The sequence below is a fragment of the Rhipicephalus sanguineus genome, chromosome 11 (genome assembly GCF_013339695.2).
Source record: "Rhipicephalus sanguineus isolate Rsan-2018 chromosome 11, BIME_Rsan_1.4, whole genome shotgun sequence".
Lineage (NCBI taxonomy): Eukaryota > Metazoa > Arthropoda > Arachnida > Ixodida > Ixodidae > Rhipicephalus > Rhipicephalus sanguineus.
The window spans coordinates 76,479,365-76,505,098 of NC_051186.1; positions in this window are offsets into that span (position 1 = coordinate 76,479,365).

Genomic DNA, 25,734 nt, shown 5'->3' on the forward strand with positions numbered 1-25,734 from the left:
CTGATGCAAAACCGTGGTAACCTTGACTATGAAGCTCAGCAGAGGCTCTGACCGCGGTGCTTGTCGTGTAACATGAAGTGAGCAGCTAGAGGCAGACTGGAGACGCGTGATACGCACACCGCGACGAGTTGGTCGTCACAGCACAGCATCGCAGACGTATGTACGTTTTGAACGCTCAGAGTTCTGGTTCTAACTAGCTAACACCACTGCGTCATACAAGTAAAGGGGGTCGTGACCCCCTTCAGGTTTGTTTCGCCCGTGTCCTCCGCGGTTGCCGTAGCTATCTCGGAGGCCACGGTTTTGCCTTTGGTTGTACCCCGCGAAAGTGGACACGCACGTATCCCCATTTGCAGTACATACAAACGGAAGACGACCATCAAGAGACCATTTGAGGATGCGTAATAAAACACTCCAATGCACAGGAAGCGAGAGATGAATTAAGGGAGAATGCAACTGAAAAGGCGAAAATCGCCGGGCCATTCGCCCCTGATGAACCGAGTTTTGTACCATTGATCGTAAGGTGCATAGCTAAGTAAATTGATCGTGTATGTAGGTACTTTATCGCTGTGGCATAAGTATATACCCGATTTAACGCATTTAGGCTCTAGAGAACGGATGTCGGAGGGCTTGCCTCGAACTCGGTGTCGTATGATGCTCGCTCGTACTTGCGAGTTGCAGCGCGCGGGAATAACTAAAACTTATTTTGTTGTACTCGCAGTTCGCTTTGATCAGCTTCCTTTGTTTCTGAAGCGTGGATTGGCGGAAGAAGCTATCCAGGTCCTTGATTTTCAGGAAACCGCGCCTCGACACCAACGAAAGAGGAGGGTTATATTGCGGCCTATGCACATTCGCTTGCGGGCGGCTCTCTTTGCACTACCCAGTTAGGGCCAGGGCTACGATGAGGGCGCTGGTGGCGGTGTTTTTCGCAGCGCCGCCTGGGCAGAGTCTGACGTCTATAAGGCCCCCATGATCCATTCCCTCAGGGCCTCAGTAACGACCGGGCGTCACGCAATGCGAATTACGTAACTAGTGGGTCGTTTTAAAGCTTCCAACCCATTACAAAGGGCTCAGCCATTATTCTTCATCGTCATCAGCCGCCGCATCAACAAAGTGCACATAATGCCTTACAGATGGTACCTCGCTTCTCCGCAGAATGACGAATAATGGCGTAGTGGCCCGGTGCTTCCCAACTTCACAAAAATTGTGATTTATGAAGTAGCGGGTGGGTACCTTCCTAGTGTACTTGTATTAGTAGCCCCAAGAGAGCGCCCCGCCACGGTGGTCTAGTGGTTATGGCGCTCGACTGCTGACCCGAAGGTCGCCGGATCGAATCCCGGCTGCGGCGGCTGCATTTTCGGTGGAGGCGAAAATGTTTGAGGCCCGTGTGCTTAGATTTAGGTGCACGTTAAAGAACCCCAGGTGGTCGAAATTTCCGGAGCCCTCCACTACGGCGTCTCTCATAATCAAATCGTGGTTTTGGGACGGTAAACCCCAGATGTTATTATATTAGCCCCAAGAGAGCCTACAACGGGGTGTAGAAGTGCCGCTCTTCTAGCTTTCGCTGTGACTGTGCTGCGCTTGCCGCGCAGACCTGGCGTTCTTCTTTTTTTTTTTTTCTCGTGAAACTTCAGTCGACATTTTATGCCACGTGGAAGCTATAGAGGCATCCGCGATTCCCTCTTTCCCCATTTATTAATTTAGAAGAAGATCTGGCGACGAACATGCACCTCGCGAGGCGTCCTTACGTATCAAAATGTACAACATTTTCCGTGCCGTTTCCTTAACGTTAAATAAAGGTCTCCTTTCACCTTGTCCCTCGTGCCGGCAACGACGCGCAGTGAATAAAAAAAAAAAGAAAAAAGTTTCTTGGCATCTATAGCTTAATCAAGTGACGACAGGGGAGGTCAAGCGGCGGCCGCGTTTATACGGTCGTCGCCATCTCGCCGAACCGGATGGCCGTGCACGCGGAGGACATTTACTTGCAAGCGTAAATAAAAACAACGATATTGTAACGTCATTCGTTGAGCCGCGCAAGTCTAGTCTATAGCTGCTCCAAGGGTAGGCGCGAATCGATGCAAGTCGACGAAGGAGCCCAGTATCGGAACATCCGGGTTGCAGCTTTGCAAGACTTTCCTTTTCTAAGCTCGGTGCTCTCGAAAACAAGGATACATTGCCTGCTCGACGATCGTGAAAGGAGTGTGATGCTGGCACACCGCTTCGAGCAGGGTAAGTTATACATCCGTCATAATATTCCTCTGGTCCAGCAAACGCTTAATCGTTTGAATCACTCCTATAAACCTATTCCAAATGGTTCGGACAATCTCCCCATTTCCGTTCCAGTCTTCACGCGCACGGTCGTGGACAGTTATGATACGAACTGTAGTTACGGCTAACTAAACACGTTATTTCGTTTTTGTTCTTGTTGGTACGCCTATATATAGCAGAGGTCTCAAACTCACCTCAGCTAGCGGGCCGCAGTCACGAAATTTCGTCCCGCAAGGGCCGGGACAGGAAAGAAGGTTAGAGCGGAGGAAGGAGGGGGGGAGGCGGAGGAGGGGTTTGAACAAGATGTAAGCTAACGCTGTCATCATGAAAAAAAAAAAAGGCCTTTCCCATATCTCTCATATGGGTCGTTTCTGAAGGAAATATAACGCCAGAATTCGAGAAACATCGATGCTGATCTCCAGAACAATTGAAATCTGGAGACGCCGATTCTGAGATATAGTTTTCCTTTCACGGTTATGTTTCAGCACGTGATGACCGCATGGGGTGCGTCAAAAAAAAAAAAATGCTCGAGACCAGTCACGTCTGTGTATCTTACCTGTATAAAGGGTAATTAATCGTAACAGGCGAGAAAATAACGCGGGTACCATTTAACAAAGTCATACCACTTTATTCTTTGCGAAGCCCAAAACAACGGATAAAGTTCTAAACACAATTACTTGTTGACTGGGTTGGACGAGAGAAGAAATGTCCACATAAACTTCTTGTGCGGAGGCGATCCTCACGGTCGATCGCAGCTGTTCATCCCGACCGGACTTATTCACTTTCAGCAATAGGAGAACAGTTTTTCATACAAGGAGGCACTTCCGAACATGGCAATGAGCCTATAGCAGCATGTCGACGTAGCGCCGGGCCGTGGCGGGCAGCTAGCGAAATGCCCGCGGGCGGCAGGTTTGACACCCCTGGCCTAAAGTGTCGCTATGATTCCACCACGCGCACTTGTTGTGGGGCTCAAACCGTCTTTGACAGCCGCACAATCACCGGCGTGAGATCACACTGCTGTCGAGTTTCGCTTGCGGAAACTGTACCACTTCGTAATTTCTTGTTAGCGTTGCATTTTTTCCATGACTGTACGTCCCTTGTATGCTCCTGTAAGTCTCGTGCGTCCTTGATGGGTCATGCGCATGGCAAGATCATTGCGTGACGTCCCCTAGCTCTGACAAAACTGTACGGTGCATCAGTTTCGATGAGTCTTTTATCACTCTTCTTCGTCGTATCGCTTGCCCGTCGTGCCCAGTAAGCTGTCAGTGTCAGTGTCAGTAAACTGTCAGTGTCAGTGCTGTCAGTAAGCTGTCAGTGTGCTGGGGGAGGGAGGGGTGGCAATGGGTGCAGGAGAAAGTGCTGCGCTTGCCACCGGAAGTTTGCAAGTAAGGAAAGAGCACCCACGTGATGTGCGGCGATTGCGTAGTGTCTGCGTGTCTTATAGCGAAGCACTCTAAAGAGGAGGAGAGAACGGCCTTAAAGAGGGCGGGGAAGGCGAGAAAGAGAAAAAAAACTAGGAGCCCATGCTTCTGGTCGGCGCCAACAGTGTATACCTGTTACCATGGGCGGCGTTGGCAGGGGGTGCAAAAGGGGCACTTGCGCCCTCCAAGCAACACCAGTGCTCCCTCACCGCTCCCACCGCAATGCAGCACGTGTTGCACCCATCAAGACACCCATCAGCACCCATCAAGACAAAATTCTGCCGACGCCCATGCCTGTTACCCCAAATCAAGGTCGCAATAATAGCAAAAACAGATACGAATGCAACGGTATCTTGCTCTGTATCTGTGCTATTTTTTGCCTGGTAGTTTAATTTAGTGATATGCCCAGCAAAATTAGGCACCCACCCTTCCTTTTCACATGCTGCCTTGCTTCAAGCTGTCAGAAGGAAGGCAAGCAAAGAAAGTGTTGTCAGTTTTTACTAGCTTGCATGAGCCGAGTTCATCATAATGTCACAACTAATGTGGTGTAAGAGGAACAAAGCTTTCATGGCGATATTAGCTTTAGTTGGGGGCGAAACCTCATTTTACATAGGCATATTGCGTCATTTTCGTACGCTTGGAGGCGAGCCCGAATTCTAGGGCGCATTGTTCTAAAACTATAATATGAATGCACGTGCAGGCGTATTGTCAACACCATATCAGAATACCACAAATAGCAAAGTTTACCAATACTGATATAACAATTACACCAAACATTAGATATGAATACTCATGCAATTCAGTAGCTTTGTACAGTCTGTATAGAGCGAACACGCTATTCCAACAGCTTTCCAAAGGTAGCCTCGTTTGTGAAATTATTGCTGTGCCAACTGATTGCTGCCAAGAATTAAAATAAGTAATGACGGAGGGCATAGGCGTGCGCAGGGTTCCCCATTAGGGGGGGGGGGGGGCAAGGTTCATCGCAGCGGCCCCACCCTACTAAGTCAATGTATGGGGCAAATTTTGCGCCCCCCCCCCCCTCTTAGGTGACTAGAAGGGTCAATGTACGGGGCAGATTTTGCGCCCCCCCCCCTCTTAGGTTATTAGAGGCGGCGGCCGCCTCCCCCCCCCTGCCCCCCTGTGCGCACGCCTATGACGGAGGGCTTTATGCGGACCGTGATGACCGCATTTTTGTGGGCCCGCCGTGGTGTACGTTAGCAGTTTTAAAGGAACGGACAACTGGCCGGAACGTGTGATGAGATCCTTGTGGTAATGAAAATACCATGATTTGTAGTGACAGATTCAAGCATCCGTTTCGCGATTTGAGTATACTCAAAACGGGTGCTATATATATTATTTGCTAAATATTATATGCTAAATATAATCCGATCGGATTATATTTTTAAATAGCGTTTAAAAGTCACAGATAACCGGTATGTCGCGCAGCCTAGTGGAAGAGGCTTGATGCTGCACCATGGAGTCGTTCCATTTGCTCTACGTTGTCTGATGATTTTATGCGCGCAATAATTAGTGGTCAAAATTAGCGTATGCATGTTATTATCCACGCCCGCTTAAGTCTGTGCTGTTTAAAAGTTAAAAGGAATTGACGCTAAGAAGCGGCGCTGCCTTCGCGGCAACTAGTGGAGCATGTTGAGCCGTGGCGCATGCGCGCGGAGTGCACGCATGCGCAACAAACCGCAGAGCACAAACACGAGCCGCTGTCCCGCTCACCTCCCACTGTTTGCAGCGTGTGTTGTGTGTACGACTTCACAGTCGACGCAGATCGAAAAATTCTGATTATAATTGTTTCACGCCGTGTTACGCATTACCATTCCCTGATTAGACACACTGGCCAGTAAGCTTTCCGTTGCGCTAAATACAGCAGGTACAATAGAAATGGGTTATCGGTCCCTTTAAAGTATGTTGGCTACTTACCGGCTTTGGCGAATTGGTTTGTACGAGCGCTCAAGGCAACAGTTTCGTTCAAAAAAAAAGACGTGCTCGCGTGATTACGTGCGCTCACCTTTTTTTCCCTTTTTTTTCACTGTTTCACTCTTTGATTTTTTGTGTGCCGAAGGACACCATCGGACGAGCAGCGTTGTTGTGATGCGTGTAATTGCGACTTAGCAAATACCCGGTCTCGTGATCAGCGTTATCGATTCAGCATTTCTGTCGCCTTGCTCGCGCATATTCCAATCGCTCATGACCACAGAAATAGCCGTTTTCGATAGCCGCTAGAACCACCTGTAAATGATTTATTGCCAATGCAAACTGTATTTATTGTTAGAAACGTACTTTTCGATTTCGCGAAGAGAATATTTTTTGCAAAATACTAAAAAAAGTTATCATGTTCCTTTTCTTGTTTATTTTCCTTCTTTTTTTGTCTGCAACTGTACTGTCCTGTACACTTAACATGTAGCATAATTATATAGACCACAGCACTATTTGAGTTTAGCATGCAGAATTTGATAAAAACAGAAGCAAGTGCAATAGGCACGTGGTATCTAAAATGGTTACATTGGCTACGTCTTCATGCCAAAAGTGTTATTTATAAAAGACCAGTGTAGCACGAGCTCGATTATCATTAAATTAAATTCTGGTATTTTACGAGCCAGAACCAAGATATGATTATGAATCACGCCATAGCGGTGCACATCGGATCAATTTTCACCATCTGTTGTCCGTTAACGTACATTTATATCTAAGTACAAAAAAGGGCGTATTTTTTCTTTTTTTTTTCATTTCACCCACGTCGAAATGCGGCCCCTACCACCGGAAATGGAACCCGGCCGCGCCCATGAGTTGAGCAGCACCACGTTAGGCTTAAGCCGCGACATCGGATAGGATGATCTCATGGACAACTAGCATATTGCCCCTATTGTCGGCGATGTCATCTGACAATTTTAAGGCCTCCAAGCTGTACACGGGGGATATGGAAGTCGCAGTGACTATGAAATCCTGATTACCCTGCGCTTCGTATCATCTGCGCATGGTGGTCTTTGTCCTCCGGTGTTTTGAAGCATTCATAGGCGGCGCATGGGCGTCGGCCAGGGCGGGGGGGGGGGGGGGTACAAAAGGGGCACTTGCCGGCCTCAAGCCACACCACCCCCTACACCAGTACTCCCCACTGCCCTTTTGCACCCCCCTAAGCCAAAATAAGCTTGCCGACGCCCATGGTTGACACTCGAACCTGCACCTCCCTGCTCGGCACTAAAGCTTCACAAGCGGCATGGAAAACAGCAGCGTCCGTAAATGCCCAGTAATGGAAGCTTCAAAATTTGGTGATGCCACAGTTTTCGCAAAAAAAAAAAAATAACAGCACTGAAAGCACGACAAAAACTTACAGGGTCCCGTATACACTCACCTAAGACGACCGCAAGGCAAAATCCGTTTTCTTTTTTATCTGTTTATGCTGCCCCGCCACCCTCCGAAAGCTTTCTGCGCCTAACATAGTTTTCCACTGCCTACATGATCGGAGACACCAAACCTGGCTCCGTGATCGGCCCACCTTTGGCCAATCTACGATGTTATGTGATGGCGTCAGCATGTTACGTTACGTCACGATGATGTAATAATGACGTCGCACATTTTGCAATCTGTGACGCCATACGCTGACGTCATCACGTGATGATTTTTTGCGTCACTCGTGCTGACGCCTTCGACGCGGGACGCCGGTCAATTTTCGCGTTTGATGAGGCGTCCAAGGCTTTCGCCTTAATGAAGGTTCTAGTTCGAAAACGCATATGCAACAAGGCAACAAGATTTTCTCGAAATGACGAAGACTAATTCTAAATGCTAAATGGTATCCCGACTACAGCACCCTTTCTCAATTCTCTGAACGACCGCATCAAGGCTGTCATGGCTACGAAACTTCTCTTTAATACCATATCTTACTATTTTTGGTCACTCGCCCACAAATAGGCTCCAAATAAAGATACGGTTGTCGCTTTTAAAACTCTAATAAATACCGAGATCATAGGCTCGCAATAGACCCTTCGCGTCCGCTATCAGAATCGTCTAAATACATGTTTGTCATGAATGTTTAAGTTAATTACATGCAGTTATATACGTGGTACGTTACGTAGTCTTTCTGATACACTCATTTCCGATGTTATGTACTTCAGCTTGTGATTTTATATTATCAGTGCATTTATTTGTTTACATGGCTGGGCATATCTGCATATGTTCGTGCAGATTTGTGCTTGGACGCTGCTGCAGAGCTCTCCTGGCAATTTGCAAAGCGCTTCCTCAATAATACAATTAGTTCCAGAAATGCATCTCCGACGCAGGGCGCTAGTGTATGACCGACGATATCATTCGGTTAATGTAAATGATGAATCCATAATTACAATAATATGTGGGGTTTTACGCGCCAAAGCAACGATGGGATTATAAGGCACGCCGTGTGCAGTGGAGAGCTCGGGTAGTTTCGACTATCTGGTGGTCTTCAATGTGCACTGGCGCAGTACATGGGCACAGTACATGGGCCTCTTAACATTTCGCCTCCATTGAAATGCGACCGCTGTGGACGGGATCGAACCAGTGTCCGTCGGGCCAGCAGCCGAGCGCTGTGACCACTGTATCACCAAGGCGTACAAAATATGAATCGACTATATAGGTGAAGTAGAAAGGGGAAGACAAAGGCGTTTCACTTAACCACCGAAGTAAGTAGGCCGTCGCAACGGCCTCGGCGGGGGAAGATATAGGTTCACACTTTGCCCAGTAAACAGCCCGAATGGTCGACGCGTGCTGCGAAGGATTCAGTTGACAACACGCCCAACTTGGCATCTAGCGACTGCCATACCTTGTTAACATGCACGCAGCAGAAATGAGCCTTTTGAAAGCTGCCTTGAACGATACGACTCCATCTTTTTCTCAAGTGTCGCATCTCTGCCATACATCTTGCAGGGCGCACTGTACAGAGCTTCAGAGCCAGGTTTGGGAAATTGTGTGGAAGGGTTGGACACGTTGTAATATAGTTGCTGCCTACAGGGTAGTCTTGGGAGTACTAGCTCTGAAGACCGATAGACTGATTTTGGCAGATCTGACGTCCTATCGACCTCAACCTTTGACTTCGTGCCTGACAAGGAAGGAAGGAAAACTGGAGAAAGAGGGAAGGCAGTGATGTTCACAACTTTAGAGCAACCGGTGGGCTACATTGGTGGAAGGCTATTGGGGGGGGGGGGGGATTATAAAGCTTGTTTGTATGTGGATGATATCATTGACTTGACCGTCCAAGAGCAATCGAGTGCCTTTATCGAGTTGACTTGAGCTTTCAACAACGATCTAGTTCCTCTATCGAGTTCGCGTGAGCTATCAAGAGCAATAATTGGGTCCTAGTTCGAGTTGACTCGGGCTTTCAAGAGCGACCGTGTTCCTCGATCGAGCTGACTTTCAAAAGTGAATGAGTGCGCGATATGCATATAGAGTCGCTGATTTCGTGAAACACGCCGAGCACATGCGCACACACGGCTCCTCAGCACTAACATTGTTGAGGCTTCAAAAGCCTACCACCGTGAGCGCCAAGATTTAGCAATGTATGAACTCGTCACTCGTCGATAGTCTACACGAGGAACATTTTTTCAGTGTTCCCGCCAACTCCTCGGTTGGTAAGGAAAACGGAGCGAGCGCAGCGGTGTTTCTCGGTGTACTGGATAGCTAGAACTGACTGCATTCGTAGGGATTGTGGCAGCCGAATTCACGTATACACATGAAATGATGAGGTGGTACGAAATGCTGACCTTCACATGAAGTTCGCACATACGTACATCACATTCGCACATATGCATTTGCGCTCTGTCGCCTTCTCTGAGCATCATCACCAGCATGCCCACTCTCACATCCGTTCAGCTGACTGCATTGTTTGATCGACAAAATTGGAAAGCTTGATTTTCATTTAACGCCCTGCGACAAGGAATACTCGGTGCCATCGTAAGACATCAACGTCTTCGTTAAATTGGCGCCTGTTATTGAAGGCTCGTCCATTATGCAATTTAATAAATTACATATCGTGTTTTGCGATCGGTTTATGTCCGAGAGTGTCTGGTTGACATTCCTTCACGCACTTATTTTAAACCTCCTCCTCCTCCTGTACATATTTCATACAATATCCTGCGCCAGGGGCGTAGCCAGAAATTTTTTTCGGGGGGGGGGGGGGTTCAGCCATACTTTATGTATGTTTGTGTGTGCGTTTGTATGTGTGCGTGTATATATACGCAAGCAAAATTAAAAAGTTTTGGGGGGGGCGAACCCCGCCACCCCCCCCCCCTCCCCTGGCTACGCCCTTGTCCTGCGCGCGGGAAACGAAATTGTTTTGGGCGAATACGTAAGGGACCCGTGAATTGTTTTATGCGTGGAAGCGTCGGCCTATATTTTCGGAAGTTTATGTTGGCACGGCAATGCCAAATGACACTGGTACGATAAATAAAAAAAATCTCGTGGCGACGAGAAAAATGAATAAGAAGAAAATGCTCCCCTCTGTTCTGAAATCTTCGCGCCAACGCCGGGCGGCGGAACGTTAATTTCAGGTCGAAATTCAACAAAAATGCTCTTCGCGCTCGTTTAAAAACGTATTCTATAACGTCGTGCGCTGATAGAAGCAACAAACTACGTATTGAGATAGCCAACTTTAATGTAGCCCATCTTCTTTTGTCTGCAACTATTCAACAATGCAAAAACAAATAATAACATACTCCGCAGTGATCATTCGCATGTGATGTTTTCGCTGCGTACTGAATTTGCTGAATCCAAGCCCGAGCCCGTTGGAACGAGCTGTCTGATAAGCCCGGAAATTGCATAAGAATTACTCGTACGATTGCCAAGGGCGCAGGTGCCTGTAAATTTTCTCGTTCCGTAGGAAAGCTTTTGCCACCGATGTTATTCTCATACACACAAAGATCTGCAGCGTCGTGCGCGCTCGTCGTCAACCGCGACAATAGTACAGCGCAAAGCTCACGTTACAGTGTTGTCATTATTACGCAGGGGTGCATCGTGTCATGAAAATAAAACGCGACCTTCAGGGTCGACGCAACATTTCGTAACCACATTTACGGCAAACATGTTTGCACGACATATTAGAGTCTTTTAGCAAGTTAAGGAAATACGGTACGCAAATACGGTAAGGCAGTACGCTACCGCTCCTCCTTTCCCGGTCGTTGAGCGGCCAAAGCAGAACCAGCGGGAAAGGAGGAACGCTACCGTACTGCCTTACCGTATTTGCGTACCGTATTTCCGTAACTTGCTGAAAGACTCTACTAAGACCGCGTCAAACGTGTATCTATAAGAGGTCTCGTGAACGTTCCTACGGCCCTGAATATTTCGTACGAGAAATACGAGGAGCATGAAATTATCAAACCGCGTGCATAAGCGGTTTCACCAGGAAACAGTGTGGCGACCGTACGCGCTTTTTTGCGTACCTATAGATATCTGCGCCCCGTCGCCATGACAACGCGACGGGACACGCGACGTGCCTGACTCACATGGCGCGTCCAGACCATTGAGTTTATACTGACGTCCTTATCGCTTGGCTGCGGGTGCCATATCGCGCCTTCCCGTCGCGAAGGCGGCCGCTTATCTCGCTTCACTCTCCCTCTCTCCCACCTTTACTCTCCCCACAGCGGTGACGTCATGGCCACCGGTCGCATTGCGCGAGGTGCACGCGTCCTGGGCTCGATTACCGACGTCGTCTCGGCTGAGTGCCCGCTGGTTGTGTCTGTGATCGAGTGTGTTTTACCGGGCGGTGCGGAAGACCGAGTCGCAGTGTCGTCGTTGTGCTGTTCACTGAAACTGTCGTCTCGCTTGCGAGACGAATCAACCAACCACGCTTGTTGGACACTGACAGTGCCGCAATAGTTACACCTTGGTCCGAGGCCGTTTGCTCCTTCTACCGTCCGTGAGTGCCGGTTTCGTTTTCTACGCTTTGTGACTTACTTTGCTTTATTCGAGTGCGAGTACACATATAGGTGTTGCCAGCGATTGAAGTACGCTGGATAAATTATTCGATCGAGGGGTAATAACTATGAACGCGTGGAGTTCGCGCCAAAGTACACGATCCTTCGTCATCGCTGCTGTTTACTGATGTCGCTGACCTCGTCTTGCCGGAGTTTGTGACGGTTCACCTCGCAGCTGACAGTGCGCTCATCATTTCGTGCTTTGCAGAGATATACCTTGACAACGAACACAGTTTACGCAATAACAGTAATAAGCAATGACGCAAACGTCTGCGAAACGTGATATCATGTTGAACGGGGAAACAGCCGTTATGAAATGGATACAAGCACACAGTGGATAACGTGTTGAGAGTGGGCGTTCGCCGCTGTACAGTGTCGTTAATTGAAAGAGCGTACAATCATAACTTTATCTAGCAGCGCAGTGTTTTGGGCCGTTCAGGTGTGTTTCCGTGCGATTTGAACGCGTACGGTTGAAGTCGTGATCGTCGACTATTGCACGACCGTACTGGAACGCTAGCACTGTTTTTTTTTCTCTTGATTATTAAATGTGTTTAAGGAAACGGTCGGTGCATAGGCATGGCCTCGGCCACTCTTCTCTTACATGATAATTTGCATCATGAAGTTGTCAGTAACCATGAAGTAATGCGAAATTTGCGCATGAAAATGTCCATTCACGACGACAATGCACGTTCACATGTCATAAACAATGTTCACACACAAGAAACGCCTGCGCTTTAGAGGAAAGTTCATCAAGGTGATCGCACAACAGTCACTCGGAACTTACCCGCACTTTAAACACAGCTGCCATGAAACACGCGAAACATGATACCAGAAAGTATCTGGCGATAATTAACAATGCGAACGATGATTGTTTATGTGAATCAGTATCTGTCTGATATTCCTAATTCTTCTAAAAAATGTGCTAGTACGCGCGCAGCGATATTTTGAAAAGTTTCTGTTGACCATGGGCCCAAAATGTTTGCTAGTGATAGTGGCTGTCTATTCAATCTGTTTAGTTTCAAGCATTACGGCTTGGCTGTGGTTATTTCCACTACCTAATATCCTTAACATTTCTCGCTCGCATCATGTCCTATTGTTTAGCGTTCGTTCAAGCATGTTGCTTGCAGCGAGCGCAAGCTCGACGCCCCATTTCGATACGTGTGTACTTGCGTTCACGTGAATATGGCTGTCTTCTACGGATCTCTGTTGGTGTCAGGCAGAGGAATGCGTTCTGCCTATCAGCAGCGTGCTGCTCTACGTAATGACGCACATTCGCGGCGCAACGAATACGCAAATATGCAAGCACACATGCGCCAGACGTGTGTTACAACAGGTCTGTCAAGTTTTAGCATCGGACATCATCTACTGTTGCTGAGCTGACCGGCGTCCGACAAGCTGCCCGCTACATTGTACAACAGAGTCCCGCGAAATGGACATTATTTTGTGACTCCAAGCCGGCACTTCAACTTATCAGCAATTACATGAAGCAAGGAACCGCATACAGTCCTCTGGTGTGTGACATAATGAATATGTTATCTGAGGCGTCTCAATCCGGGCATACCGTTGCATTGCAATGGATTCCCAGTCACTGTGGCATAGCTGGGAACGAGCAAGCTGACGCAGAAGCAAAAATGGCGCACAATAACGGCGAAGTCATATCAATTCAATTTTCCCGATATGACATCAATGGCTTGCTGTCTGAATCTATGAAAACATCTATGACACGCTTATGGAATGACCCTAATTATCGCCAAGAACGTCTTTACAGACTTGACTCTGGTCGTGCTTTTCTGATTCCATTCCGGTTAAGAAGAGACCAGGAAACATTACTACATAGATTGCGGCTGGGTGTTGCGTATACACGAAGATACCTTTTCAAGATTGGGCAGGAGCGAAACCCTAACTGCAGTGTGTGTCACACGTCTGAGACTATTCACCACATCCTGTGTGTGTGCCCTCAGTACGCGACCGATAGACAATCACTTCAGTGCATCGTAGACCGTCTGGACTCCCGACCTTTTTCGGAGGAGAAGCTTTTGGGTGCTTGGGAGCATGCAGACCAGGCCCAACGAAGTTTAAAGTGCCTATTGAGATTTCTAAGTGATACAGGTTTAGATGCTCGTCTTTAGAGCATGTGCGGCATAAAGACTTTTACGCGTGCCCTGTCCCCGTGCAAAACAGTGTGTACAGTGACTCATTTGCCATACCATCGTCGCCTATCATCACACCTCCCTCTTTCTCTTTCTTTCCCCTTTCCCCTTACCCCCGTGAGGAGTAGCAGGCTAGAACCCGCTTTCCAGGCCGACCTCTCCTCCTTCTTCTCATTAAAAGCATCTTCTTCTTCTTCTTCTGTCAAGTTTTACACAACTGGAGGACGTTCGTCGTTTTCACTCTAAAACTGCGCAGTCCAAAGCGTTAGAAAACTTCTTTCACAACACATAATTGTCTCTATAGCACACAAGCGGCAAGCTTGTGTCTGCCGTTTTTGCTAGCCGCTGATGTTACGTCATCTGCAAGTTCGTTTCGAGTCACTCACCGCTAGTGGGAAAATGCGCGTGTACTACGTTTTGGGCTATCTCTGACTTTTCTTAACGCAAACAAGAAAAAAGAAACTTCTTTAACAAGGGAGGAAATGAATTCGAAAGGCAGTGTCTCTGTGGGATTTATTTCGTTCCTCGGTAAAGAAGTTTTTTGCGCTAAGAAGAAATTGTCGACTACCGACTATCCCGAACATGCATATTGCTAAGTACTATCTTGCACTTGGTGGTCAATGTGTTTTGTTAATGGACTACAAAAGGACATACATTTTCACGAGACCATTCACATATAGGTTTGACGCGTTTTGAGTGCGCCGTGCAAACCTGTTCGCCGTACACGGGGTTATGAAATGTTGCGTTGACTCTAATGATTGCGTTTTAATTAGGTCACATGATACATGGTCGCGTAGTAATGATAGACTGTAAAGTCGGCTCTGCGCCGTACTATTGCTGTGAGTGTTCTTGCAGTTGATGACAAGCGTGCACAGCCTTCGCGTTGTGTGTGTGAGAAATAGAACATCGGTAGCAAAAGCTTCCCTATGGTTGCAGGTACCTTTGGCAATTGTATTAGTAATGCTTATGCAATTTCCGGGCTTAACTATACTGGGCTTATCAGAGAGTTGGCTTCAACGGGTTAGTGTTTGGATTCAGCAAAATAAATACGCAGTGATAACGTTACTGCGAATGCTCACTGCGGAGTGTTCTCTTGCTTTTTTTACAGCGAAAGCTGTTATGAGATCATTTCTCCGGCCGTTTTTGGTGCCGTAGTTGTCCGCCGCCGCTGCCGCCGCCGCCGCCGGTGTCCGTAACCAGTATCGCTCGAAATAAGAAAAAAAAACTAAATAAGAAAAAAATTCCAGGATGGAACGAGGTTCGAACCTGGGCCCTCTGCGTGGGAGCCCAGTATTTAACCCTCTGAGCCATGCCGGTTTTTTTTCTTTCTTTATTGGCCACTGAGCCATGCCGGTGCTTGAAACTGCTTTGCAAAAAGGTCCTATACAGGCTTCATGTCGGGAACGAACCACATTAACATATGCAATATAGCGTCGTAGAAGAGTAACATAAGCACCAAGCGTCGCACAACGCGAATTCTGTAACCAGGCGTCACACAATGCGAATTGCGCAACGAGTAGGTTGTTGAATGCTTCCAACCCATTACAAAGAGCTCTGCCATAATTCTTCATCGTCATCACGCACAGCATCAACAAAGTGCGCATAATGCCTTACATGCGTTTAGCAGGTACCACGGCTGTCTGTAGAATGACGAAAAATGGCACAGTGCCTACTGCCCTACTTCTCAAAAATTACAATGATTTATAGCGTAGTGGGTTCCTCGCAAGTGCAATTCTGTTGGTTGCCAAGGAAGCCCATAAGGCTCCCATGATTCATTTCCTCAGGGTCTCAATAAAGTCAATTCTCTCTCTCTCTCGCTCTACGTTTCTCCGGTTAACGTATGTTATAAAGCGTGGTGGCACAGTTAAATAACGACCGGGCGTCACACAATAGGCATTACGTAACTAGTGGGTCGTTTAAAGCTTCCAACCCATTACAAAGGGCGCAACCATAATTATTCATCGTCATCAACCGCCGCATCAACAAACTGCACATAATCGCTTACATATGGTACCTCGCTTCTCCGCAGAACAACGAATAATGTCGTGCTGGGTGCTTCCCAACTTCCCAAAAATTACGCTTCGTGGCGTAGTGGGTACGTTGCTAATGTACCTGTATTAGTAGCCACAGGAGAGTTTATAACGTGCTCTAGAAATTCCGCTCTTCCAGCTTTCGCTGTGACTGTGCTGCGCTTCCCGCGCAGGCCTGGCGTTTTTTGTTTTGTTGTTGTTCAATAGTTGCGCACATATTAAATGATGGGCTAGTTTTAGGTTAGCTATCCCAGTACATGTAGTTTCTTGCTTTTGGAAAAAAAAGAAGGAACCCGTGGATTGATTGATTTCTATCACCTTAGCGATGTCATATGAATACGTAGAATACGTACGAAATTGCGAGCGAATAGCATTTCTGTTGAATTTCAACCTTACAGCAACTTTCAGCCATCCGGCGTTGGCATGAAAATTTCAGGACAAACGGGGTCATTTAGATCCCAATTTTTTCGTCACCACGACATTTTTTTTATGGTACTGATCTACTTTGTCATTTTCATGCCAGAATAAACTCCCGGAAACGTGGATCGACAGTTAGATTGATTGATTGATTGAAATAACTTTAATGTCGACAGTTAGATGCATCAAAAATAATTTTTAACTAAACAAAAAAGATCGTTTCACGTTTATTTTACCTCACGTAAGTTTTATTAAGGCGAATACTTTATTCAATTGAACCTCGTTAGAACGCACACTTATATAGCAAATTATCAGTTATAGCGAACTGAGTTCGTACTTTGTTTGGCCACGCTTCATTTCAGTGACATTTATTACTTTTATAAAGAAACCTAAAACGTGAGCGCTGCCGCTATATCGGCTGTAACGAAGAAATATTTGGTTTGAGCGAGGCTAAAAACTCGAAAGGTAGCATAAGAAGCAAAATGATTACAGAAATATAATTCATAACATTTTTAATGGGGTTGTGATATTAAGAAAATATACATGCTTCTGCAAATGTATCTGAAAGCATGCCTGTTTTATGAAACGAACTTTGTTCTGTTGTAATTTCACCTTCTCGCGTCTTCGTTTTTTTTAGGCCGTAGTTTATTTAGTTTAGCTGGCAGGTGATTTAGCTGGCAAGTTGATTTTTCACCCACCTTTATTCCTTTCCATTTATGTCATAATTACTATGATACAGTTAAAACATACAAGCAATGTCCACTATACCTTTTTTAGCTTCACTGTCTTTTGGTTTTATTAAGGAGATAGGTAAGGATTACGCCGTTCAAAGCGGGCTTGAAGCCTATAGAATAATTTGTTCTTGTATGTAGGATTCTCGCGCGAGCCAGATTGCCGATTTGTAAGTGCCGACTTACATATCTACACTGTAAGCGAAAATGTACCCAGCTGGGAGGTCCTGGGGCATGGTGATCCCGCCTAACTCCGGTGACCTCTCCCCAACACGAACACATCGGAATGTACCGGAGTATATATGTTCATTCACCGCAGTTCTCCTCCAGCGGACGTTAAAGGGAGGAAAAGAGCGCACATTACCTGATTATACTCCGGTGCTCATGCCGCAAATACTCCGGCGGCATCGCTCAGCGACTTTCATTGGCTGCTGGAGGAGTGACGTAGGCAGCCTCGCCGGGCGGCCGGTCCCCAGAAACCATTGTTAAAGGGGTGGTGCCACCAAACTTGTGGCTTGCGCGTCCTTTGCTGTAAGCGTTTCCTATAGCTCCAGGAAGCATGATACACGGACCAAGATTCATGTATTCTCACTAAACAATTTACTATCGCCTTTTTATGTGGACAACTTTCGGTTTCGGTTTCAGGGCACCTAGGTTGGGCAACGTAGCAGTGTAGGGGGGTTTGGTCACGTGACCACACAAGGCTGTGACGCATTTAGCCAGGAAGCGATCGAAACTCGGCGAGTGATGTAGCAACCGATGCTTTGCCGGTACGCACGTTGCGGAGGTGGCGGAGGTCCGTAGGTCAGTCACGTCACTACAGCTAGAGGAGGCGTTGCTACAGCAGATCTGGTGTGAAGTCACCACAACTTTCGTTGCCCCTCCTATAGAGCTACGTCAGTGTTGGCGCGCTAGCGATGGGTCTCGATCGGGAGAATGGGCATTTAGGTACACCTTGGGAAGTGAATTAAAATATATTCTAAACGTTTGCTGTGTCCGAACCTTCGTGTGGAGTGTCCATGCAGACCGAGGAAACCCACAACAGACTTGTTATAGCCTCGAAATTTGATGGCACCATCCCTTTAAAGATCTTCCTTTCGCCGGAACCGTCGCCGCTTTGACCGACACTTGCTTTCCCACGGTAGAGGTTGGGTTATTGGGACCACTGCGTAAATGTTCTGGGAACGGGATGATGACCCCCCTTTGCTGGACCGGGCGGTGCAGCTAACAAGGAGAGAGGGAGAGAGGGTGGCCGGCGCGGGGGAAGTCGGCGGCCGAAGAGTATATTTATGCATTGAAGAATGTATAAATTGTTCAATGTATCAGGATTCAAATTCGGATTCAAGTAAATGAATTGTTGAAAGTTAGCGCCTGTGTACGTGTTATCCCTTGGTCTTGTCCCGTCTTGATAAATCCGCGCTAGACACTTCAGATAATTCGTGGTCTGCTTCGGTTTTAATTTATGAAAGGCTCACCCAACCCCATTTATAGGCGCAAACATCGTTTAGTGATCACTTATTAAAACGATAAAAAAGCCTGTCCTATAGATCTTATACGGCTGCCGAAAGACAACCCAAACTGTCAAAATTGTAGTCCGAATAAACTAGTAGCTACCCATGATCACGTCTTGCGGGGACGTGGAGGTTTTCCGCCTCCAACATCGCTCCTACCAGCTCCCTGAAAATTGACATAGGATGAACTCATCGAAACTCCCGAAATGGAGAAACATTTCGACATCGTTTCCTAATCATAAAGGGTCGCTACTCGCGTGGAGCCACCATGAGGAACAGGATAGGGGACTTTTAGTCAAAGTTTACACCATCACATTCGTTTATCGCGAGTCTCGGAAGCCAATCGGCCTCACCGAGCAGGGTCGCCGTTATTTGCGCCTTCGACTGGCGACGAAAATTTCAGGTTGGTTCCATAGGCGTGCGCACGGGGTGGCGAGGGGGGGGGGGATCGCCCCCCCCCCCCAATCACCTAAAGGGGGCGCAAATTCTGCATCATACTTTACTCAGTCGGACCTTTTACGTCATTTTACAGCGACACCTGCTATGGGATCACAACAACAGCCGTTTTTGGTGCCGTAGCTGTCCGCCGCCGCCGGCGTCCGTAACCGTCATCGAGCAAAATGAGAAAAAAAGATTAGAGAATATTTGAAAAGCGCAAACGACGAAGACGAAACAGATACAACATGACTGGCGCTTTTGTATGTGTTTCGTCTTCGTCGTTTGCGCTTTTCAAGTTTCCTCTAATGATGGACCAACTCGCCCGAACCAAGTTATTGTTGAGAAAAAAAAAATATCCAGCATCGGGTAGGATTTGAACTCGGACCCTCTGCGTAGCAGTCGAGTATTCTACCACAGAGCCACACCGGTGCCTGAAACCATAGGCGTGCGCAGGGTTCCTCACTAGAGGGGGAGGGGGGGGGGGCGAAGGTTCATCGCAGCGCTTCCCCTCCCTTCTTTTTTTTTTTAATGCATGGCTACGCAGGGTTTTTGACGATGATAGCGAACAAGAGCCACTGATGCTGCATTCAAAGAACTGTTTATTTCCCACCCATACCCCGGAGAGCCACGGACCAATGGCTTTTCTAATGAGGCCTTTGTGAGAAGCGCGTCATTGCTTCATGTTCATTTTTTGCCTCCATTTCGCAGCCTGATTTTTTTTTTTCGGATTCGACTAACAGGGAGGTAAGACAGGCGCTGCGGTCAAACTACCCCCCACCCAACCCTAATGGAGATCTCTGCGCACGCCTATGGTTGGCTACGTGGCTACCTTGTGGCTAGTTTCGAACTACTGTTTTGTTATTATTTGCAAACCAAACGCACTATTTTCAAGCTTTTCTGTCATGTCAGGCGATGCGCGTGCGCGCCCTCCCCCCGCCAGCAAGCTGATGCACATCGAGCCAGCCTACGCGTGGCGCGCCTATACGGAGCGGCGAAGTGGCGTACATGTTGGCAAAACGCGTAGCTAGCGCCATACTAACTCCGCTTGTTTTCTATGCTGACGCTACTCGGAGCTTCTGGTTCCTTTTCAAATTGACCCAACGGCAACCCTGTCACCGAGAGAGGAAACACAACGCGAAGCCCATCGCTGACGCTAAACGTTGTGCCACTGAGGGACCAGCAACGCTAGGCGGTGACACTCTGCAGCTTAAACGTATATTAGAACGCATGTTTTACACCAAGTTTTCTGCGAGACCTTTTGCCTGAAAAAAGGCTTCAAGAGCGTGGTTCTTATAGCTCATCAACCCAGAAAGTGAAAGTCATGCAATCTCTTCTTACACTATAGTCTACGGACCTGCGTGCCCGATTGTGTAAATGCGCGGCATTTTGAACATAGTGTGCGCGATGACGACTTTCTCCTTTCTTCAACTCTTTCACTTGCCCCTTCACAGATTTAGGATAGCAAACTGGACACATGCTATTGACACGCGTTCTTGTTTTTTTTCTCGTTTTATTGTGAACGGTGTCACTGTTAAAACTCTGACACATGTTACCGCTAAGCGCAGTGCGTTTAGGTCATGCCTGAATACATTGCAACCATCTTGAGTGTTTGCGAATCGTCCCGATCAGATTGTACGCTGGACGCGTGGGATGGAGTTCATTCTAGAACTAGCGCGAACACCAGCAATAACGCTGGAAAGAAAGATTACGCATGGATAAAATCGACGTGCTTCGCTGACGACCAGTTTAGAGACGACCGTGCTCGCCGCTTTGATTGTACTGCGAGTGTTATACGCGCTTGTGTACTGCTTCTGTTCCTTTGGATGGGTACAAGTTCACCTAATAAATAACGTAATCTTTGCTATCTGGACTGATCCACTCTTCACCGTCACAATCACGTGACACTACAGTTAACCTCTCTTGATTTCCTTCCTTCTTATTCTCGCTATATCTGTTAGATTTTGTTTGGTTGGTTTGTTGCTTACTTGCTTGCGTGTGCATGCATGCGCAACTCGCTAAAACCTTCAGGCGATCGCGATTGCGTGTAGTTCACAAAGTTTCTTTTTTTCCCCTCTCTTTGTTTCTAGTCTTAGCGGCGGCTCAAAAGATGCACGCACTTCTCTTCTCCTATCGATCGCTTGGCTCATTAAATTGGTCACTTGTACGAGGCGTAGTCGAAACAACGTCGCTCGTACCTCCGACTTATATACGTGAAGAAATATAAAAAGAAACGAAAGCTGTCAACAGGAAGGCCCAGCGCCCATGAAGCAATTGTCTCCGCGGCTGGAAATGTGCCGCTCGACACTCATCACGCGTCAAGTAGGTGTTTATATATGCAAGCGTCGTTTCGGCTCGATGCGTTTCACGTACACAGGAAGCAATTGACGTCGCGAATAAGTTCGCAGCCTGCATGGCACGGTTAGCGTTTGCGTACAACCGACCCAGTTCAACAGCAGAGGATCCCGTATCCTCTTATTGATTAAGACTTGATAACTGCACTGGGACTCAATGAGACGTTAACTCGTCACCTGTTGAACGTTTACTATCGATGGCATTGATGAAGCCGGATGTAAAGGCAGGAAACTGTGCAGGACGTGAAGGTGTAAGTTCCCCCTAAGCGTCACTTCAGAACGCGTGGCATTGCAAATTGCAAACACCTACTCGATAAGTACCTGGGGGTGGGGCGAGGCAGTTCCCATTTATCGCGGGAAATATTTGAGGTAGCTTAGATTTGGTATAAATCGCGCTAGCGTGCTGTCGATTGCTCTGACGGAAAAGAAATTTCACTTTTTGCCCCGTGTGAATGGCGAGCACAAGCGATACAGGCTACCACGAGATATAATTCTTGATCATTTCTACTATTTTTGTTTCTTCCGTTACGCCACGTTCTCTTTATAGTATCTATCAATTCTACAACAAACCGGTTTTAAGTCAGTAATATAATTATACGGTTTCTACGTCCCAAAAGCACGATATCAATATGAGGGACGCCGTAGTGGAGGGCTCCGGAAATCCCGACCGCTTAAATCTAAGTACACGGGCCTCTAGCATTTTCTCTTCCATCGAAATGCGGTCGCCGCAGGCGGGACTCGATCCCGCGACCTTCGGGTCAGCAGCCGAGCATCATAACCACTATACCACCGCGGTGGGTCTGTTGTAAGTCAGTGCTTGGTCTGTTATGTTAGTTCCTCTTCTTTGTCTTGGTCGTTTCGGCGCTGTTAGCTTTTGATAAGTTCTGTTGTTTTAGCTACCATAACCACAATATGTTCATAAAACGCTCTCGTAGGAAGTCTTCGGCATGATTCCAACTTAAACTTGTTCAACGTGCACCCAAAGCTAAGATTTATACGGGAGCGAAACACATAATGACACGAGTATACTTATACACATCGCTACCATTTAAATGCTGCCACCGGGATCGAACTAGTGACGTAGCGCTCACCAAGCCAAATACTGTTACGTGTTTGTTACTGAAAAACGCATCAGTAAAACCGGTAAAGACTAAACTACTTATTGGGCGAGATCGTGTCCTAGAAACGCTAACGGCACAACGATTGCGGCTCATTTACATATTTAACGCGTCAGCTTTTTTTCCATGAGTCACGGTACATTCCAGCGCAATCGCGAGTGGTCGCGCGCGCCCAGGAATGTACTTCGCTGCACGCGTCCCGCAAGCTAACTGATGGTAACGAACGAAAACACAATGTTCTGATGGACAATGTTTGGACAATGTTCTGATGCATTCAGGTGCGGCTTTTGCCGAGCGATAGTACGTTTAACAGACGCAGTTGGTGAAAGCCAGTCACAGTGAAACTGAAAAATGAGCTACGCGCGTATACTACACCTTGGTGCTTTGAACTTATAACACAGCCGCTATATCCATATTGATATTCGTGTTATACCGAGTAATCGAATATATGTCGGACCCAGTGCCGGCACCAACAGTACCGCTGGAATCGTCAATACTGTTCGTTTAATAACCGACGCGTTTCATCAGCCATCAGATTATTTGACGGTCGACGATCTTATAGTCGTGTTATTCGCTTGTTCAGCGAGTGTTACTTGATTTTCTGGGCACAATATTGAGGTTCGCCCAATAAAGAGTCTTCATCTTCAACAGTCTGACTGCCGCCTTCTTTACCGTCACAACCACGTGACAATTTTCCATTTCAGACAGCCAGTATATAGTTGCCTAGGCAGGGGCGTAGCCAGAAATTTTTTTCGGGGGGGGGGGGGGGGAATCTCCTTGATCTGAAGTGGCGGCCGGGCAGGCAGACATGATCGAGTGTCATTTTGAGCTCTGTATGCCATGGCAAAAAAAAATTTCGGGGGGGGGGGGGGTCAGGGGCCCGGTGTGCCACCCCCCCCCCTGGCTACGCCCCTGTGCCTAGGGGATCGGCGCTCTGTCAAGCCTTTAGGCCAATCTCTCTTAAAGGGATACCAAAGAGAAAAACGATTTTTCTCGTATTAGTAAATTACTTTTTCATGATACCAAAAACACTACGCTTGCTGCGAGGATACGCCCGCACCAGTCTTCGTGACGGCATAGATTTTGTCGTCGTCTATAGGGTCTACGCACTTCCAATTCGTTAAGCCAATGGCGCTAAAACACGAAAAATACACTTTAAAATCCGTGACGTCACGCGTGGAGATTCTGGCGCGAAATTTAAAAACGAAACTTCGACCTTGATAAACCTATGATGGTAAAATGAACGTAATTATAGTTTTCAGGTCACAATTATCAATATAAACTGACTAATTGTTGCACTTTAGTGTCCCTTTAAGCCTTTCAGCCCCAAACTCTCTTTCCCACTTGCAAACACTCAAATATCGAGTTTAGCGCAATTTAGCGCGATGTACTCAAAACGGGTTGGCAACCGGGCACGGTTGGGCCGTCGAGCATTCTTTGAATGCAAGGGGCTCTAGCTGCCAATCCGTGATCCGTGTGGTGTTTTGTTTTCGACCATATCAGAAAATGTGTTGAAAATGGCACGCGACAGCTATGTATTTTCAGTCGCGGCTTCTATATATCTTATCACCACTCCGATGGCACGGAGGTCAGTGTTGTAATATGTTGACGAGCAAGCCTTCTTCTTTGACACGAAGTTATCTCATCGTTACACCTCACTGCGTACAGCTGTACGTCGCACATAATCGAATCTACAAGTCGCGTGCTAAATGTTATTTGCGAATATCTGTGGTCCTTATCGACACCGTCACGTCACAAGGACTTGACCGTCCATATTCGTAAAACGTGACAGCCTATTCGCACGTGCGTGCCAGCTTTGTCCCTGCACTTGCGGAATGCGAGGCAACTCTTTCGTGACGTCACATATTAGTCACGTCGAGCCCTTTATCCGGAGTCACCAGACGGCGCTGTGAAATCTGAATCCGAAAAGGTGCAAGCCGAACAAACAAACCACGTCATGACGAGACCGTTTGGTTTGCGCCACACAACAGCACTGTTGTGTGGCCTAACATAACGCAACATTGCGTCACATTGGCGTCTGGCGCAATTTCGTGTGGCGATACCCCAGCTACACAACAGCAATGTTGTGTGGCTGGGGTATCGGACCATCGAGATTACCGGATTGAATCAAATGCACTTATTAAGAAAGACCTCGGAATATTTGCGGACTATGGACTTCAAGAGCGAATAGGGTGAACCGGCACGCGTGTACACACACACACACACACACACACACACACACACACACACACACACACACACACACACACACACACACACACACACACACACACACACACACACACACACACACACACACACACACACACACACACACACACACACACACACACACACACACACACACACACACACACAACGCGCGCGCGCGCGCGGATTTATTCTTGTGATAGATTCCTTTTCGTATTTTATACGAGATAGAGATGAACGTAAAGTGAGTCAATCAGTACGGCATTCATTACCAAAAAAAATTGCAGCCAGATTCACGCTGTGAAAACCGTCGGCAGCGACGTTGTCGCCCGATTTTGCTCCTAAGTTTCGGCAAAAGCTTTCACTCTGGATTTCTTTCTTGCTTCTTTGTCTGTCAGGTTAAGCCATGTGGATCCCGCGCGACTGTATGCTCATTCACGGCCGTGCTCGAACGCTATACGAGTATATATAGCGTTCCAGTGCGGCCGTGGCCCATTCCACCCGCCCACTCGCCAAAACGTGTATTGCTATCATGCTTGCACAGGAACGCAAGCAGCGTCATCGAAATCATCATCATCATAGTTTAGCATCACCACCATAATCATTATTTCCAGCAGCATGCTCCTCGAAATGGTGATGATGGTAATTTTGCACTACCGTTAATAATGAAAGTGCGAATTGCTTTCGCGGTATATTGTACCAATAGTGATCATCATCGTCAGCATAATTTCGAGCAACATCATGAGGATCATGATTTCGTTTTATTTATTTGAACGAAAGCATAATCGGCAGCTCGAGCGTCATCATCATAATTTCGTTTTATTTATTTATTCAGTTCCCTCCCCCCTCTGGTCACGTCGCATGCGTGACGCCTATACTACTACTACTACTACTACTACTACTACTACTACTACTACTACTACTACTACTACTACTACTACTACTGCTACTACTGCTGCTACTACTATTACTGCTAGTACTACTACAACAACTACTACTACGAGGATGACGACGACGGCATAGGGTAGACTTCACGAAACAAAACGAATACGACTTTAAATTCCTACTTGTATAAATATTCTTATACAGTGGCGTAGGTAGCAATTTTTTTCTGGGGGGAGGGGAGGGGGGCACGGCCTTGA